The sequence below is a fragment of the Tribolium madens genome, unplaced genomic scaffold, assembly GCF_015345945.1.
Source record: "Tribolium madens isolate multiple individuals breed KSU strain unplaced genomic scaffold, Tmad_KSU_1.1 Scaffold_3;HRSCAF=73;Tcas5.2_LG2, whole genome shotgun sequence".
Classification (NCBI taxonomy): domain Eukaryota; kingdom Metazoa; phylum Arthropoda; class Insecta; order Coleoptera; family Tenebrionidae; genus Tribolium; species Tribolium madens.
The window spans coordinates 9,400,735-9,416,409 of record NW_025401006.1 but is presented as its reverse complement, the minus strand read 5'-3'; the positions used below and the strand labels follow the sequence as shown (position 1 = coordinate 9,416,409).

General features: G+C 31.4%; 1 protein-coding gene across 2 annotated transcripts in view; it reads left to right on the top strand.

Annotated features, from left to right (window-relative positions):
- Positions 1–393: 393 nt before the first annotated feature.
- LOC123007223 (1-phosphatidylinositol 4,5-bisphosphate phosphodiesterase epsilon-1-like) overlaps positions 394–15,675 on the top strand; it is a 79,316-nt gene continuing 64,034 nt past the window's right edge. Inside the window, exon 1 of one of the 2 annotated variants that reach the window (XM_044402396.1) lies at positions 394–463. The gene's annotated coding sequence lies outside the window, so the exon portion shown is untranslated. The remainder of the gene's footprint in view (positions 464–15,675) is intronic. The other variant, XM_044402393.1, reaches the window with a different exon arrangement.

The following is a 15,675-nucleotide window of genomic DNA, read 5'->3' as shown; positions in this document are numbered from 1 at the left end:
TATTAGACATTCACGAAACAATAGAATAATAAGGCACAACTAGTTATTTATAGATTCTATGAATAGATGATTGTATTTTGATATAGGGAGCTAAACGTCTAAAGGATTTTGAAACTGCCAGTTAATTCTAATAAACACTGATTGTTCCTGAAATAGTGTTTCTGGTTGGCACTTGATTTCAAGACTGTGTCTTTCTTTATGTCACATTCATTATTAAGTGGGTTTGCTATATTAGGAATCACCCTTTATTTGTGGCTGCTGGTTTCCTACCATCTTGAGAAGGAATTTATATAAACTACAAAGTTTCTAAGATTAGTATTAGTGTCAGAACTTGTTTTAGTTTACAATGCGATCATCCTGACATTCGCTTAAAAGCAAGGACGGCGAAGTAAATGAAAAGTGAAATTGTAAGACGGTTTGTGAAGTTTTGTGTTTATATTTTGGATATTACAAACTGTGAAAGGTAACTTCCTATTTTACTTAATAAGAAGCTGTAATGCATTCTGTTATAAAAATTATATTGTTAAAATTAATTTGATCTTAGCAATATCTGTGAATGTTATGTTACGTGTTGCGTCTAAATACAAATAGTTACATAATTCTGAAGTTTGTTTAGAATAGTCAATACAACATAATAGAAGATTATGGCATATTTCTCGTCCCGTTTATTGTCAACTTATTGGAGATTGAGATTGTTTTCGATTTGTAATCGAGTATAAGCAAAATAAGCACAATATTTGTTTATCATATTAGAAGAGTGAGCTATAAAATACAGTTTTATTATCATTTGCGATAATATATTATGTGAAGCTATCATGTTTGTTATTTTTAACACAAAGTTAAAATTTAATGCGAGCTTTATTGGTCTTTGTTATAGTTACTTTTTATTTGAGAAATTTAAGAGAATTTGTTTTATGGCCTATGCTAAGTCAGGTAGAACTATAAGTGTTTACAGATCTGAAAACAAGAGAATGAAGTATTTTTTCTATTTTTATTTTACTTTTGTTAACTTATTTTACTGGATTATGATCTTTTATGTTTTGATCACTAAATTAATATTACATTTTTACTCATAAGTTATATTTTTTCCAAAGTTTAACAGAAATTAATTTCATTGTAATAATTTATTTAATTTTCACTTTAAAAGAGGTTTCAAACAAATGTGGGCCTACATATTAATATATTTGTTAGTTTTTTACTTTTTTTTCTGGTAAAAGTCCAATTCAATGCCAATAGTTTGTCCCTCATTTATTTTTCATACCTACATATTCTATATTCTGTTTTTATAAAATTAACTGTTTCATCGTGTGTCTACAATAATAAATGAAAACACACTCTGATTGATTCAAAACATAAGTTAAACTGGTCATTTGAAATTCCTCAAATGTTACACAATGGAAATGAGTCAATTTAACCGATATGGTATGTAGTCTATTTTCAACATGTCGTAAATATAAAAGAACAAAAATCTTTACAGTGATTACATCACACAATCAATACCAGAGTACCAACTTTAATTTAAAGTTTGATATCGAAAATAGAAATTTATCATAGTTTTGGACCTGAGTCTCCTCGATTTACTGTATATCGATCTAAATGAATGTTAGATTACGTATTGTTATAAAAATTGTAATTTTAGTTTCCGCTTTAACATTGTTGAAATTTTACTCATTTAGTTTTACGCAAAATCACAAATCCGATCAATTTTATACGTCGCAAGTCGTATTTTTTAGTGTCAATAAAATCCAAGAGGTCGCAGTTCTATCTTTATAACAGCTTTATAACCATTTTCTGAAGGTGATGCATTGTTGCAAAATTGATATTCTCATGCTAATTTACATCTAACGATGATCTCAATCGTAAAATTAAAACACTGAAATTAAATTAGAATCGTGAGAGATGTTCTGAAATTTTTAGTACAAAATCAACATTTCTGAAAAGAAAAAGCGAAAACAAACAATTATTATCTTGTGAAGCTTATATTTACGCTTAAATTCAGTTAAGTGAAATACATCAAAAGGAAGAAGATAAAATTAACGAGTTTCTTCGTTAATTACCGAAAATCGCTTTCGCCAAATTGAGAGTCGGTTTTTAACGTGTACCTGATATAAATTACTCGCTAAATCACTTTTTGACGCATAAACTTTGTGGGTTTGCGCATAATTTCATTAGCACAAAAATTAAAACGTGTCACAATAAAAATATATGGATTTTAAAATGCAAAGACGCATCCTTGTAAAATCTTCGTAGGATAATAATTCATAACGTATATAGTTTCAAAATTGTTACTTTGGCCGGCCCTAATCTCATACATATGATGAAAAATTCATTATATTATAGACCCTCTTGAAACGAAGGTTTTTTTCTCTTACCTTCCTGCATATTTTCTCTGCCAAAGATGGAAACTGTTTAAAGCATCTCTCGTTTTTCATTTAGTTTCATCATTTCGTACTTATTTCTTTACAATCGCGACAAACTTCTCGATATTACTTGTGGAAACTTTAAAATGGGTTTAATACAAAAACTATTTGTTGTGCTGGCTTGACAAATTCGAACTAGCTTGTCAGCCCATGCGCCGGATTAGCAAATAATTCCAAACACATAGTTTCCAACATCGAAATAACTTAGCCAGTACACCGTGAAACGTGAAACCAAACTCTATATTAGATTGTTGATAGAAATATTACTATAGCATAAAACTATTCACTTATTTACAGTAAAGCTCGTCAAAAATTAAATACATTATTAATAATTAAACTAATCAATAATACCAACTCAAGGAACTAGGTAACAGGATAATAACTTTAGCTAGAGGAAAATAAAAAGACTGATGGACAAGATTGTTGAACATTGTTTAGGCCTACTTGGTGTTAGGTCGGCAATAACTAGCTCGTAATTACGGAGAAACCTCCCGAGTATTTGAACTAGACAAGGTATTAGCCAACTGTGAACATTTATCAGCGATTGTTGGAAATCTCCACGAAAACTGTCGAAGCAAAATGTCTAACACGAATCTTATCTCCAGCACACAAAAAGAATTCTATAGACGGTTACAACGCTATTTTACAGTTTTTACAATATGGAAGTGTTTGTTGTTATTTATTAGTAAATAAAGTAAATAAAAAAGTTGTAGGTATGAATGTTTTGGGTATATTTTCAAAAATAATGTAACAATTTTTTGCGAGCAATCTGTTTTGGGGCAGAATTTGATTTTTCAGAGAACAATATTATAAATTCCAGCTTGTGAATTTATAATAATGCATGTAAAGCTTCACTTCCCTAATGAAATTAGTGGTGTGTTTGTTGAATTTTAAGCTAACCCTGTTAATCGCCGGTGATTATACACATACACTTGAATCAGAGGGAAACCGAGTAAATGTAGCACAGAGAGGATCTACAAGGATGATTAACCCAAGTATAACAACTGTTACGCAGTATTAATTTCAACACGCTTTATACGGTTGCCTTTCTGGGAGAATAATGTAATGTTAGACTACGCGTTCAATTATCTAATTGAAAAAAAAATGGGGCCAAGTTCTACAAGTTGCCCTTAGTTTAGTGCGGAATTACGGTTTTTGTTTAAAAGCTTTTTGTGGCGTGTTTTGCTTCCAAGGAAAGTAGATTAATTACGGATTAAAATCGCGTAACTTACACAAGGGCATACATCGCAGATGATTTATTTAGCGTGAAGAAATGGAGCTCAAATTGAAATACTAATTTTGATATGAATATTTTGAAGGGAAATATTTAGTACAATTACCGCACAACTAACATCAAAGACTGGCAAGAACGGCAGCTTTGAGCAAAGCTGAAAGATAAAGCGGAGGCGTGTTATTTTGTTCAAAGAATAGAACTTTGCAACAGAGGAACAGGGTATTGTATTTTCCTAAATACTATTAATATCAGCCTGAAATTCATTTTAAATTTATTATCCCAAGTAAACTAACTTGTTGGCTTGGAAACTTGATAGTTCTTCAACAAACTAATAATAAACAAGTATGTATATCAACCCCGCAGTACGAAGATACATAGATGTAAATCAAGTGCGTAGTAAATACTCTGTGATTGAAAAAAAGAAGAAAACTGTGGAAAGCTTGTAGAACTAATAGGTGTAGTAAAAGTCTTTGCTGAGTGACAAAATGTTACTTAAGTGGCCATAAAATCAGGGGTAAAAATAACTAAGCAATTAAAAAAGTAGTGGTTTTTTGGGGTTATTTTTAATTAATTTTTTTTTAATATTTCTATTTAATAATTGCACCCAATATGACCGTGCTAAGCTTTATATTTTTTTAACCGTAATTTTAAAGAATGCATTTTTATAGGAGGTTTTTGTTTCATTTTGCGTTAGTGTAGTCCTGAATAATGAATTAAGCACTGTGTGTTATAAATAAATATGATGACGTGTTGAAATCTCATCAATAGAATCGATAAGAAGTTGTGTAGTAACGTTTGTTTCGTTATTAAATGCAGTTTATTCGTGTTGATGTCGCGTCAAAAGTTTTCTTTAATAGACTACTAAAAAAGCTGTCTGTGATGTGCAACAGTCTTGAGTTTATGGTTTGCAGTATAAAATTACCTTTTCCTGAAATTCCGCCTCAATGTTGGTGAAGCAATAAAGAGCAGGACAGGTTAGTGTCCTCCCGGGTGTCACACACATTTTATGCCAGATCGTAGCTTTGAATTAGTCTTTTCGTAGTGTCGGAAAATAACCACTTTTATAAATAAAAAAAGTATTGTTGCATTAGCACAATCGTCTTTAATATAGCAAAGAAAAAAGAAACTGTCGAGTTGTTTGCGTACCCTCTTAATGAGATTATGAACGTTATTACAGTTCTTGATGAAGTTTTCTAATGAAACGAGATTGCATTTTGGGGCTTTAGAGGTATTACTTTGTGTAATTTTCAATAGTTTCTAAGCAAGATTTCTAACTGTGCCTTTAATAATTACTGTGCAATATTTCAAACTTGAGTGGAATTTAATTCATGTTCGGGCTTAATTTCGTAATTAAGTTTGAGAAAACAAATAGCGGCTTTGCACCCGCGAGACTTCTCCAAGAGGAAATAGCGGTGTGCTACTATATTTTTATTAAATACGATTTTGACTATGGCATGTTTTTTTACACGTTTGCTTATAAATATCAGAAATTGTTTGGAATTTCCAATAATAATTGCGTAATTACTTCAGCCTCTGGAACTTTTCTAACAATATTAATCATCCACAGTAGTTAATAATGTAAAAGTTAACGGTCCGAACGGACAAAGCGTTGCCTGAGGAGCTTCACTTGCTTCGGTCTGTCAGACTGTTAGCCGATTTCACTCCATTAGAGTCGAGGTATAGCGAAACGGGTGGTTATTCCTTCTACGACATATGACTTTCAAGCACGACTTGAATCGTGTTCCACACGAAAACGACATTTCCGGACAACTTATTTCTTACCAGATTATCATAATTTGTACCTGGATAAAGGCTAATAGCCGCAAATAAAGCAATAATTCTGCAGTTCCACCTTTCCAATTTTTTATTTATCCCTTTTCGATTGAATTATCTTATAATTATTTGGGAGTTAAGAGGTTTGGTGGTAATCGAATTGGAGTAATCTTGTTCCTTGGAGGATTCCGGTTTGATACGGGTTCAGAGACTTCAGACGTAACAATACTAGACGCTCATAAATTGTATCTAGAAGGAGACCGCGTAAACGGACATCGATTCGTCGACCTTTCATTTTCAGATAACTTCATCTGGATTCAGTGCGAGAACGTTGCAGGATCGAATTTTGTTAGCTTAACACATAGCTTTGTAAAGTTGATTGTTCCCTTGCCGAAACTGCAAACGTAACCTACTTTTGAAGAGATTTTTTTCAAGTGGGTGCAGAGAAACTTTGTTACCAAACTATTTGGCTGTGGGGAATTCCTGAGGGAGACGAAAATGACATCGAGGTTACGCCGAACTTTTTTCACGCGCAATTAATTGATCCTTTTCTTTCACTCACTTTCACTACTTTTGAAAATAAACTACCTAATTTTAAATTAATCAACTAAATTGAAAATTAAAAAATCTTAGGCAGCAATATTTCATTTTAAAAAATTATAGATTTTGGTAATACGTGCAGTGAAGTTAAAAAAATCTGATGTTCTAGGTTGGTTTTCTATGTTTATTAGTTTAGAACAAAATGCGTTAGTCTGCACTAAAATGACAAATACGTTTCCGGTCGTTTTTCATCGATTTATTACCGTTAACAAGTGTTTGAGTGTACACCAAATTGCAGTGAACTCAGCTTTATTGTTCCACATAATTTGGATTCTCTCTATAAATCCATGTAGCATAAAAATTTTGCAATAAATCACAATTAATTTGGTCATTTGTGCGAGAGTGCGCGTAATAAAAACATTTTGGTGTAAAAATTTAAATCCAAAATATGCAGTTTGTTGGCAAACACATAACAAAATTTCATTTGTAATGTCAGCGTAAAGCCTCATGTTTTATTAAAACACTGATGGATCTATAGAGAACCTTATAAAATCTGTATACCTATCGGAATATGAAGTCGTGAAATCGCATCAGACTTTAGTACGTGAAATGTGATATGCAGCAGTGACTCGAATGGAAAAGCACTAAAACTGTATGTCTTTGAAAAATCGAAAAAAAGCTCATTTTTCCGAGGCTAATTTAAGAAGCGTTAAGCGAATCTTCTCATAAAAATATAGCACTTTTGCCCCTTTTTTACTTTTGAAAGGGATGAATACAGGAAGAGAAAAATGCTCGCTCGAGGTTCAAGGAATTGTGCAGGGAGAAGAATCAATTTTCTTTCCCGATGTTATTAATGTCCTGTATCTACATTACAGAAACTACAACAAAAGATTCCTAACAAAGACTTCATTTACATGTTAAAGCCGAACTACTACTGTCCACAGTTCCATAAACCCCAGCTGTTTGCCATGCAAGACACCATCTGCAGCTTGCACCAAAGTCTCAATTAAGTCAAAATGCATATTTTTGGCAACAGCAGCGATCAAATGCAATGGAGTAGATATTGTGGGTTTATAGTAGCCCTATTACGCCTCAAACTCCTTTCGATTCATGAATTTAAGCGAATAAACTCACATACACGTCTCACACACGCAACGTGGTCACGTTCGAACTACTCGAGTTGGAAAATGAGAAACAAATATCGTGGTGTCAACCTGCACAATATTATTGTCATAAAGGCGGCAATAACGATGTTTACAGAAAGGGAAATGGGGCACAAGGGGGTTTTGCACCGCTCAGGCTTAATTGTCCTGGACAAACCACTTTTTTGTATCAACCATATTTCAAAATGGGTAATTGTGGGCACTTTAAAAGAGAAGGAAATTGGCAGAAAGTTATCATCATATTATTAATTATTAATTAAGAGGGACCGTTTTATCTTTAATACTTTGTTTTTATTAGAATTTCAACATAATCAACTTCTTTTCTTTCTCTTTTGATGAGGAATAGAAATAGTACATAAGTTAGCTTCTTGCTGAACTTCAAGTTCTTACTGACGACTAATTAAAAAATAGTCTTATATCTTATACCAGATAAAAGATAAAAGACAACACAGTTTCATTTTCATGATAACTTCAAACCTCATAGATTTCATACGAAAATGTAAAGCACAACTAATTGAAATTTGGAATTAAAAAAGTCGTAGAGACCTTCAGCTACTGATTTTTTTCACAATTTTTGTTTTGCTTCGAGAAACAGGATGAGCTGTTAAAATAGTTTCAACGAATTATTCACTTTTTGTATGCAACCGCTTAATAAATTAAGTAATCTCTAATTTCATTGTAGGACAACAAAAGCAACGCATAATCAAAGCATTTGGGCCATTACAAAAAATTGCTCCAATTTTTACGAAACTGCTATACCGTCGGATGTATTTGTTAAGACGATACGTGCGTTAATTAAATCTAAGATTCCATTAACTGCCTTGCCATTACACCGTGTTCTCAACTAGTAATTAGCGAGGATAATCGGAGGTCCTGTTCCTAATTTGCGAAATAATTCAGCTAAGATATTACACAAATTATAATATCTTCTACCTCACACGCTACAATGATATTAGGTTCCATGTTCAGATTTGCAATGGTGTAAGTCTTAGTTTAATTAAAATTTTAGTTTTGTAACAACTCGAACAAAGAAATTATGTTGCACGTGGCCGGATTGTAAACGTAAGACAATGAAGAGCTGCAGCTGGCCCTTGTTATATGATGATAGCTTTAGTTTTATGTTTTTCAACTTTTATAATAAAGAATGTGGATTTTCTGAAGTTGGGATTGTGATAAATGTTATATGTTTTTATTGCCCAGCAGCAATTTTAGTTTATTAACAAAATATAAAACAAATGTTGCGAGAATGCTTTAATGTAGAACTAGTGTTGTTATTTTGGTTCCATAATTCAGTAAAATTTTTGATGTTGTTATTAAAAGTAAAAAAAAACAATTTTATTACCTCCCATTTTTTTAAACAATGCTTCGTTAATTAATTCTTTATGTATGCTTCGATGTTCTGAAAAATGCAAGTATGTGCAAAAATTTCTCATCGATATTATTTACAGAGAAAAATAAATAGAAAAAACACAAATTTCGATGAAATTTGTATGCTTTTGTGATTTTCCGTGATATACTGAAAAGGCAAATTTATCTTTAGTTACCTAATATAAGTATCATATCGGAGAAAAAAACAAAATTCAAAGGTTAATATTTACTTTTGTATTTTTGTAATCAAAAGAGACAGTAATATATCCTACAGCCGAGCTGATAGAATAGGAGAAACGTTTATTGATTGACCTGGTGTTGTGACCCAACATCAGAATTTGCAGGAAAGCAAAGGCAAAGTAAACCTACTGACATTGATGCTGAGTTTATTCGATTCTCAAAAGAATGCATTCTTTGAGCTCTTAGTGGTTTATTGCTTAGAATAATGGCACAAGGCTTTTTAGGAGGGATTTGAGAGTAGTAAGTAACTCGTAAAAAATTTAATACGATTTTAATGAGCATCTGCAAATTTACAAAATAAGATAAGAAAAGTTTTAGAGATTATTCTTGTCGTTGCTGAAGAAAAATGACTCGCCTATCACGAGCTATAACTTTCGGTAATTAATCACCAATTTAAAAACGTCTATTAATTCGTTGTTTTGCCATGGACGAGCAGTAAGCTTTAAATAGCTACAGTAATCAATTCTGCGAAACCAATTACCGAAAAACGATGTCTACTATCACAAAATCTTTCAACAACTCGAAATTATTAATATAAAGGAAACTGTTTCGATTGATACTATTTTCTAGGTAGTTGAACCGAATTCACAACCAACCATCGTCTAACTAATTAGTCTTCTTGAATAAGTTTGAATGATGGAACGGACGTGATTAGTAGATGCACTCAAATCTCGTTTATATCGAATCGATACAATCAACCTAAACTCCAATTACAGTTGATTTGATGTTCACAGCACGTTGCGGTTTCACCAATTTTATAAGACCACCTTCAAAATAATGCATTTTGTTGGGTGTTTTTATTGCTCTATAGATACCAGAAGATTTATTTCCGTAAATGATTCAATGCAACACACGTTTTTCTTGCACACCTCTAATAAGGACTTTGAGCGTGTTGTAAACCCCTCTAACATAACTCCATTAATTTGATGAATTTTCCAGTTTCGCAGGTGAAAGATATCAGATTTATTCTACATCCTATTTGGCCTCCTATCGAGTTTCATGCTACATTTTAAATTTGCCGGAAATGAAGCGCGAGTATTAAATTTAATTTCAGGCATTTCGCAACGAAGATCGTATTATTAATTCAGTTTAAGTGTCCTAAATAGAAAGGATTTGTGCTTTTATTTTATGTTGAAAAAGTGGACAGGAATCATATGGGATAAAAGGCAAAAGTCAATAAAACTCTTCAAGTTTATTTTTCTTGCTTTTGTAAACACATGTATCTGCCGATTTTTGTGTATCTAAAATAACAGAGCACTCGTTTTATCCGATAATTTCATACAGGCGAACACTTCAGTAGCTCTACCTTTGTCGCTTTATTGTCACCTGAGCAGTTATTTTGTAATTTTTTGTGTTTTTGTCAGATCAAATGAGATGAGATGCGACAGGGGATTATTGAATATTTGAGTTGTGCCAACAGTTGCGCCACTCGAAGTGACTTGTCAGCCAACTTCCCTTTAAATATCTTTTGACATTTATATTGAAGTAACTAGGAAAAGCGGAACAGGAAAATACACTTCTCCCTTCCACTCCATAAATCGTTCCCTTGTTCTGGCCTAATAACTTAATAATACAAGACACTGTTTTATCGATTATTATGCAAAATTACCGAGAAAATTTGCTTCATTAGCGGAATTTCCGAACCTGTTTCTTGTAATTCATTTAAAATAATCGAGACAAATAAAACGTCCATTCTTTAATTTATTTAGATTTGTCGGTGATTTGCCTGTGAAATACTAGCTACGTAATTGGGAATGTGGGCTGAATCACCAATTCGCCTCACACTTTGTGATTGATTTAGTATAATGGCTAGTTTAGACGTATTGTAGTTTAACTATTCTCTAAATCAAGGTGGTTGCTTTAATTGTTCACCAACTGTACTTTACGTAAACCTGACAACAGCCGCAAATAATCACTCTTTGATTAGATATTTATTATTCACACAACAGGTAAAGGAAAGCATCTCAAGGGACCACCTAAATTCAAAGCCTATAATAGTTCGTAAATTATTATCACCTTATTTAGAATTATTGTTTTAAAATTTTTGTAGAAAAAAAATGCTATTTAAAAATACTTATAGTAAATGGTAAATGTAAATTGTAAATGGTTATATAATAAATAGATTTGGAAATATTATTCCAAATTTCGCTAAAATTTTCCATTAGCCATGATTAGAATTCAACAACTGACATGTACACAATGTTTTATGTTTCTTTTTAATTAACACTATAAGAAAAACAATGCTGTTTTAAGAATTTGTTTGTCTCGCTGAGTAAATAAAACAAAGTCTCTGCGCAAATAAATAACTTGGGATTATAATAATGTATCTATTAAAAATTTAAATCAAATGCATTGAAAAAATCAATTCGAGTCAGGACAAAATTTATTTAACTAAAAAGCCTTAAGGCCTTAATAATAATCTCAAAGTCCGATTAAATGAACTTTTAAGTGGATATTTCCCCTAATGTTTTGTGTAAGCGGTACTTCCACACCAACTTTTAGTGTAGTGAGATGCCCTTAAACCCACACTTTACCACAAAATTGGTTTGAAATGTCCTTTTCGCACCATTCTCAAGAGGAATTTTCTGTTTCAGAAAAAACAGGAACATGACGTTCACATTTGTTGACTTTTTAATCAATAATTCACTTATCTGATAAAAATAAAATGTTATTATTACAAAGTTTGCTTTAACGAGTAGCAGAGCAATAAAGCCGCCATCAGGAAAGAATCAGTTAATCAGCACGTGAAGCACATAAAAATCCTGAATGATGGTAAATTTATTATGATTAAGGCTTGTGTAGTATTTTCGTAATTAGAAAATCCGTTTTATCAATGAAACCTAATTTCGTACTCTTCGTTAAGTAAATATTCTGCTTACATTAGGCAACGAAGCAGGAAAATAAAACCAAAATATGCAAACCTCATAAGAGCTTTATGTGTAATTCAAAATAAAAAAGTTCACATGTTGTCATGTTGTTTAAGTTAGACAAACATTCATTTGCATCTGCTGACCTTTATCACTGTTTGACTGAAAATTACTTAAACCTTGTCGTTTTATAAATTAATGTCTCGATCGAAGAAGCGAGGGTTGAAAATTCAACGCTGTTTGTTGGAAATATTATTAAACATGCATGTAAACCAGAAAGCATAAAGTAGCCGACGTTCCACACAAAAGTCAATCTTCTCAAGCTAATACTGGATGTTTCACCTTTAATACTTCAGAGTGACGAAGGCCGCAATGTAATACGAAACTTGTTAAAAGCTTTGCGTTAAGTGCTCTTTATAAAACACAATACACAAGGTATTTGCCTATTAAAATTAAAACGTGTATCCTCCCGGAAGAGACTCTTAAAATAACCCAATTATTTAGTGAAGTCTCGCGATACTTCATTAAAAAGGTTTCTATTATTTGAAAAATGAGGCAAGTCAGGCGATTCACATTCACGTTTCTCCAAATTACATTAATTCTTTAGAAAATTTCCAGTTTAGAAAAAGTTACTCGTATTACAAAGTTTTTACATCATTCTGTTGAAGTCTAGATTAGAATGAAAACAAAAAAATACACAAGAGTTTTTAGTTTCGAAGTAACTGAATACAGTTCTACTTTTAAAAATAATAAAATAATCAAATTAAAAATGTTGTGCAGTCATTTAAAGTTAAAATGAACCAGTAATTAATTTAAGGACCGTAAAGAGTTATTATTTAATTCAAATAGGCTTTCTGAAAAAAAAGACTTTGTTTTAAATAAATTACAAGCTAATTACAGTAATCTGTTATACATTCATTTGTTTCTGTTTCTATTACTGAAAAAAGATTAATTTCAACAGTCACTGAACTTTATAAGCATTTTCAGAAAATATAACCTTTGTTGTTATAACATTGAATTGTTTTGTTTGTTTATTGAACTCATACTTTTTACTCATAAAATAATACTCCTATTTTTTTAATAAAATATTAAATAAAAATAATTCTGAAATGTTGTGTTATTATTTTTTTTAAATGGGTTGTAAATTAGCAATATTTATTGTATGATTGAGTCTTGACAAGAACAAAGCTTTAATCACGAAAATGAAGATAAAGTAAATGGAGTTTTTCCTTAAAATAAAAGTAAATTTACATAACTAATTGCGAAATTTGTGCAAGTTTGCTGTAGTGGGCAGTTCTAAATGTGAGTATTTACCCATAGCCTTTGAAATTTGTCGCACACTCACGGAAACTTGCAATCAATATCCAAGGGAAATTTTAATTCGAGTAGCTGTTAAATAAAAACTGTAAGTGAATTTACAATATTTGCAAATTGTGTTAACAAACCTCCTCCCTGAATACGTTTATTGGAAAAATCACCATTAGCCGGAAGCGATTTTTTCAAAGGCAGGTCGAGGCCCGGATCTCGCAACGCTTTGATTGTATAAAGGTTGTGCAGACTCAGTGTTTATTCTCGAACAGGAAAATTGCTTTTGTAAATTGCGGAGTCAACCTGATAACTCAGATTCCCTTTGGAAGTAGGTCTGTCCTTTAAAAAATTCGTCTCTACGATAAGTGTTTTTGTTGTGCTTTCTAGTCAGGCGAAAAATTAAACAACTAAATTCCGGCGAAGAGTGGGAACAATAAATGCTTTCCATTCCAATCACGTTCGATCAAAGAAAAACTGAACTCACTAGCTGCTATCAAGGAAGAATTAAGGGAATCGACCCCGGCATTTGCTCATTTTAGACGTGGCCAATTATCGTCAGTAATTTTATTTAACTAATGACGTAACAGGACTAACAGGAATGAAAAGCGGACTTTTCTGGTTTCGTTTACAGGGTTTCCAACGATTACAACCGGGATTGATTAATAACGTTATAGCTACAAAAAAGTAAAAGCTCTGTTAATCTTTTAATGCAGTTCGGTTTTTTGGCCATTTTAGGTCGCTTGTGCTATTGATTTCAGGTAGACGAAAATTGAATTGTCATGTTATTAATAGGTCATTGGTAAAATGCACTTCTAAATTGAACTAATTCATTTATAGAGTTAGTCAATGGTCCACCCCATTTTCTCTTGACAATAATTTATTCAGCATTTTTGGTATAGATAGCAAAAAACTCAAAGATATGTTTGTATAAAATAAAAATGAAAATATTATGCATTATTTCAGTGCCCTAAGGAATAATACACATTTACAGAAAAATAGCTGCCCATTAGCTGATGCAAACAAGAAATAAAATACATTCAATATCGGTGAAACCTTTATCAAATAATGGAAAAATAGGAAAAAAATGTTTATCTTTACTCGGTAGTAAAGGTTTAGGTAGACTGTAATCCGAATTGATTAATAATCTTGTAAGTGACAAGAAGAAATAGTTTCTATTTACTTATTAAATAATTCTATTTACTTTTCGTGTAAAGTTATACATTTTCTTTTAGTTTCATTATTCGCAGTTCCCTGAATGTGAGAAGAGCTTCTTTTATAAATATTAGTTCTAATACGAAACTAATTTGAAGCCATTCAAAAAGAATAAAAGTTTATTTTACTAGAGTGAATTTTCCACTTTTCTTTAGTTTTATATGATCATCACCACGAGAACATCCAAACAGTGAAATTAGGAAATGAGGAAGAGATAATTATAAACTATTGAGATGATTTAATTAAGTAGGATTTTTCTTCATTCAATTTATTACAGTGACGAAAGAATGAAATTGACTTATTTAAAATTTGAGATTCCTCAAATGGACAAAACTAAAATTATATACTTATTAGTAATAAAATACAAGGCAAATTTAGTTATTTAAAAAAAAAGCAAAGAATGAAAGTAAGAATTTTGGTTACCATTAATTAAAAATTGTTTTTACTTTTATCCAAGGACAAAAAAATAAAAATTTCTTATTTTGCAATTTCGATCAGAGATTTATTTATTTTGTCACAATGTCTAAATCTAAATACTTAATAAATAAAACAACAACATTCAGAATATTCTAGCTTTCGTCTGCTTCACGACTCAATACTACACAACTCGTTTCATATTTAAATTTAGTACTCCTACTACTAGAAGAAAAGATTTTCTTGTGAAGCAACAACGTTTTTACATTTGACTGGCTCATTTCCAAGAATATGAATGCTCTAATAAAGTATAATATAGACGTAGGTATTCAAAGGTAAATTATACAGGGTGTTCCATTTTTATTGTTACAAATTTAGCCAGATGATAGAATATTGAATTTTAAGATAAAAGTTTCCTATAAACATATATCGAAAAATTTTATATAAAGGAGCCAGGTCCCTTGATAGGGGTGCATCTTTTAAGGGATTTTTTCTAATATTTCAGAAACCGTCGTGGATAAAATTACAAAATTTGGGACAACTGATACCTTTATAAACCCAAATGAATTCAAAGATAATACGTTAAATTTTTACTCAGGGGCGTCCTAAACTGGGGGGTTTAGGGTAAAAAGTACCCTAACTATTTTGGCGGTTGGTTTTTGCCACTTTCAGTTACAAAATTCTAAATTTCATAGTTTTTCACAAAAAAGAGGTCTCTTTCATTTTTTCGATAAAACTTACCGTTTTTGAGTAAAATCAGTTTACAATTTATCTTACAGACCATAAAGACGATAAAAATTAAATTTGTTTCACCTTTAAGAGACCTGTGATTAAAAATTTCAACAACTGATCTTTAAATTCGTTCAGGTGTTTAAAAGTAATCAGCTGTACCAACTTTTGTAATTTTATCTATTCTGCAATAGTGGGAAAACCCCATTAAAAACGCATCTCTTTCAGGGGGTGTAGCTCGCTTACGTAACATTTTTTGATACATGTTTATAGGAAACTTTTGTCTTAAAATTGAATATTCTATCAGGTGATAGATTAACACTCTCTAGATATATCTGTACAGTGTGTTCCGTTTCTATGTTACAAACTTAAACACCTGTTTAAGTTTGTAACAATAAAACAATAAA